This window comes from Heptranchias perlo, unplaced genomic scaffold (genome assembly GCF_035084215.1).
Source record: "Heptranchias perlo isolate sHepPer1 unplaced genomic scaffold, sHepPer1.hap1 HAP1_SCAFFOLD_380, whole genome shotgun sequence".
NCBI classification, from domain to species: Eukaryota; Metazoa; Chordata; class Chondrichthyes; order Hexanchiformes; family Hexanchidae; genus Heptranchias; species Heptranchias perlo.
The window spans coordinates 110,001-114,982 of NW_027139392.1; positions in this window are offsets into that span (position 1 = coordinate 110,001).

Here is a 4,982-nt window from a genome sequence, read left to right on the forward strand (position 1 = left end):
ATAGAGTGCTGCCCTCTGCGGGTGAAAACCTGGAAGTACGTTGGTTAATGATTTCCAGTTCACCCCGCTTGGTCAGGCCCACTCGGAGGCGGATAACTCCGGAACGCCGAGGCCGATTTCCTCCGGGTATGGCTCGTTGCGTGCGGCAGGAGGCGGCGCAGCGTACGGTACCGAGCACTCGGAGATGCGGTGCTGCCCGCCGGAGTGACAGCGAAAGGCTGCGCACCGCTTTCCGCCTGGTAACTCGGCGTCCGTGAGACCGACCGACTCCGCTTTAGCACCGGAGCTAGAGTGGGGCAAGGGGCACCGAAGGGTACCGGAACGATCACGTTCGCATACCGGGAAGTCGAGTGCCGGGCCGCTGAAAGCGAGCAGGGTGCCACCGCTCGGGGCCCCGGTTTGTCCGTCCCACCCGGAGGCCCATATCTCCGGAAGGCACAGGCCGATTTCCTCCGGGTATGGCTCGTTGCGTGCGGCCGGACCAGGCGCAGCGGACGGTACCGAGCACTCGGAGGTCCGGCGCTGCCCGCCGGAGGTACAGCGAAAGGCTGCAAACCACTTTCCGCCGCCTCCCTCCGCGGGCGTGAGACCGACGGTCGTCGGGTTTGGTTCCGCGGCTAGAGCAGGACGAGGGGCAGCGAACGGTACTGGAAGGAACCCGGTCGCACACCGGGAAGTCGACTAGCGGGCCGCCGAAAGCGAGCTCGGGGCCCCGGTTTGTCCGTCCCACCCGGAGGCCCATATCTCCGGAAGGCACAGGCCGATTTCCACCGGGTATGGCTCGTTGTGTGCGGCCGGACCAGGCGCAGCGGACGGTACCGAGCACTCGGAGGTCGGGCGCTGCCCGCCGGAGGTACAGCGAAAGGCTGCAAACCACTTTCCGCCGCCTCCCTCCGCGGGCGTGAGACCGACGGTCGTCGGGTTTAGTTCCGCGGCTAGAGCAGGACGAGGGGCAGCGAACGGTACCGGAACGAACCCGGTCGCACACCGGGAAGTCGAGTGCCGGGTCTCGAAACGGAGCCGGGTCGGCCCAGTTTAAAACGGAGAAGAGAGTGCTGCCCTCTGCGGGTGAAAACATGGAAGTACGTTGGTTAATGATTTCCAGTTCACCCCGCTTGGTCAGGCCCACTCGGAGGCGGATAACTCCGGAACGCCGAGGCCGATTTCCTGCGGGTATGGCTCGTTGCGTGCGGCAGGAGGCGGCGCAGCGTTCGGTACCGAGCACTCGGAGGTGCGGTGCTGCCCGCCGGAGTGACAGCGAAAGGCTGCGCACCGCTTTCCGCCTGCTAACTCGGCGTCCGTGAGACCGACCGACTCCGCTTTAGCACCGGAGCTAGAGTGGGGCAAGGGGCACCGAAGGGTACCGGAACGATGACGTTCGCACACCGGGAAGTCGAGTGCCGGGCCGCCGAAAGCGAGCAGGGTGCCACCGCTCGGGGCCCCGGTTTGTCCGTCCCACCCGGAGGCCCATATCTCCGGAAGACACAGGCCGATTTCCACCGGGTATGGCTCGTTGTGTGCGGCCGGACCAGGCGCAGCGGACGGTACCGAGCACTCGGAGGTCGGGCGCTGCCCGCCGGAGGTACAGCGAAAGGCTGCAAACCACTTTCCGCCGCCTCCCTCCGCGGGCGTGAGACCGACGGTCGTCGGGTTTGTTTCCGCGGCTAGAGCAGGACGAGGGGCAGCGAACGGTACCGGAAGGAACCCGGTCGCACACCGGGAAGTCGACTAGCGGGCCGCCGAAAGCGAGCACGGGGCCCCGGTTTGTCCGTCCCACCCGGAGGCCCATATCTCTGGAAGGCACAGGCCGATTTCCACCGGGTATGGCTCGTTGTGTGCGGCCGGACCAGGCGCAGCGGACGGTACCGAGCACTCGGAGGTCGGGCGCTGCCCGCCGGAGGTACAGCGAAAGGCTGCAAACCACTTTCCGCCACCTCCCTCCGCGGGCGTGAGACCGACGGTCGTCGGGTTTGTTTCCGCGGCTAGAGCAGGACGAGGGGCAGCGAACGGTACCGGAACGAACCCGGTCGCACACCGGGAAGTCGACCAGCGGGCCGCCGAAAGCGTGCTCGGGTCCCCGGTTTGTCTGTCCCACCCGGAGGCTGATATCTGAGGAAGTCCGAGGCCGATTTCCTCCGGCTAACTCGGCGGGCAATGTGTCCCCCCCACCATCTTCGGCTGATTACCGTGGCTGGACCGGATCAAGGAGCAACGGAACCGTGCCAGAACGACGTCGGTCGGACGGCGTGAACTGATAGTGCCGAGGCCGGAAACCGAGCCGGAAATGTGCACCGATTTATTGGTCCCACTCGCAGGCCCATATCTCCGGAAGGCCGAGGCCGATTTCCTCCGGGTATGGTTCGCTGCGTGCAGCCGGAAGGGGAGCAGCGGACGGCACTGAGCAGCCGGAGGTGCGGCGCTGCCCGCCGGAGCTGCAAGCGAAAGGCTGCGCACCGCTTTCCGCTGGTTAACTCGGCAGGCCGTCAGGCCGACCGACTCCGCTTCAGCACGGGAGCTAGAGTCGGGCAAGGGGCACCGAAGGGTACCGGAAGGATCACGTTCGGACACCGGGAAGTCGAGTGCCGGGCCGCCGAAAGCGAGCTCGGGGCCCCGGTTTGTCCGTCCCACCCGGAGGCCCATATCTCGAGAAGGCACAGGCCGATTTCCTCCGGGTTTGGCTCGCTGCGTGCGGCCGGACGAGGTGCAGCGAACGGTACCGAGCACTCGGAGGTGCGGCGCTGCCCGCCGGAGGTACAGCGAAAGGCTGCAAACCGCTTTCCGCCTCCTCTCCCCTCGGGCGTGAGACCGACGGTCGTCTGGTTTGCTTCCGCGGCAAGAGCAGGACGAGGGGCACCGAGCGGTACCAGAACGAACCCGGTCGCACACCGGGATGTCGAGTGCCCGGCCCAAACCCGCTACCCCCCCCCCCACCCGAAAGCGAGCCACGGTTTGTGGATTAAAAGTGAAGCGGCAAAGATTTGTAAAACAGCGTGAAATGATGAACCAGAAGCCCAAAGTAATGGTGGGAATAAAAGTTCCGAAATGTGAAATGGTGAACCAGAAGTTGTGTGAACTGTTTAACCCAAAGTGGCAAAAATGGATTAAAAGGGGTGAAATGATCGACCGCAAAGCAGGGCAAGCATTAAACAAAAGCAGCAGCATTTTTTAAAAAGGGACAAATGGTTTACCAGAATCCCAAAAGAATGCTCAGAGACTTAAGTGCCAAAGGGGCAAATGGTTAACCAGAAGCTGGGTGAACTGCTTAACCCAAAGTGGGAAAAAGGATAAAAAAGGGGTGAACTGATCAACCAGAAGTCGACAACAATGTGCGGCGATTAAGTCTGAAAGAGGGAAAGGTTGACCGGAAAGCAGGGAAATGATTAAACAAAAGCAGAAAAATTCAGTAAAAAGGGGCAAGTGGTGAACCAGAAGTTGGGTGAACTGCTTAACCAAAAGTGGGAAAGAGGATTAAAAGGGGAGAAATGTTGAACCAGATGTCGAAAACAATGCGCGGCGATGAAGTCTGAAAGAGGAAAAGGTTGACCGCAAAGCAGGGAAAGGATTAAACAGAAGCAGCAATATCTTTTAAAAAGGGACAAATGGTGAACCAGAATCCCAAAAGAATGCTCAGAGACTTAAGTCCCAAAGGGGCAAATGGTTAACCAGAAGCTGGGTGAACTGTTTAACCAAAAGTGGGAAAAAGGATTAAAATGTTGTGAAATGATTAACCAGAAGGCGAAAGCAAAGTGCGGCGGCGAAGTCCTAAAGGGGAAAAGGTTGACCATAAAGCAGGGAAATGATTAAACAAAAGCAGAAAAATTCAGTAAGAAGGGGCAAATGGTTAACCAGAAGTTGGGTGAACTGCTTAACCAAAAGTGGGAAAGAGGATTAAAAGGGGAGAAATGTTGAACCAGATGTCGAAAACAATGCGCGGCGATGAAGTCTGAAAGAGGAATAGGTCGACCGCAAAGCAGGGAAATGATTAAACAAAAGCAGAAAAATTCAGTAAAAAGGGGCAAATGGTGAACCAGAAGCTGGGTGAACTGCTTAACCAAAAGTGGGAAAAAGGATTAAAAGGGGAGAAATGTTGAACCAGATGTCGAAAACAAGGTGCGGCGATGAAGTCTGAAAGAGGAATAGGTCGACCGCAAAGCAGGGAAAGGTTTAATCAAAAGCAGCAATATCTTTTAAAAAGGGACAAATGGTGAACCAGAATCACAAAAGAATGCTCAGAGACTTAAGTCCCAAAGGGGAAATGGTTAACCAGTAGCTGGGTGAACTGTCCAACCCAAAGTGGGAAAAAGGATTAAAAGGGGTGAAATGATTAACCAGAAGGCGAAAGCAAAGTGCGGCGGCGAAGTCGTAAGGGGAAAAGGTTGACCAGAAAGCAGGGAAAGCATTAAACAAAAGCGGCAACATTTTTAAAAAAGTGGCAAATGGTTAACCAGAATCCCAAAAGAATGCTCAGAGACTTAAGTCCCAAAGGGGAAATGGTTAACCAGAAGCTGGGTGAACTGGTGAACCAAAAGTGGGAAAAAGGATTAAAAGGGGAGAAATGTTTAACCAGAAGGCAAAAGCAAAGTGCGGCGGCGAAGTCCAAAAGGGGAAAAGGTTGACAAGAAAGCAGGGAAATGATTAAACCAAAGCGGAAAAATTCAGTATAATGGGGCAAATGGTTAACCAGAAGCTGGGTGAAATGGTTAACCGAAAGTGGCAAAAAAAGATTTAAAGGGGAAAAATGATTAACCAGAAGTCGACAACAATGCGCGGCGATGAAGTCTGAAAGGGGAAAAGGTTGACCACATAGCAGGGAAACGATTAAACAAAAGCGGCAACATTTTTAAAAAAGTGGCAAATGATTAACCAGAATCCCAAAAGAATGCTCAGAGACTAAGTCCCAAAGGGGAAATGGTTAACCAGAAGCTGGGGGAAATGGTTAACCAAAAGTTGCAAAAATGATTAAAAGGGGTGAAATGATTAAC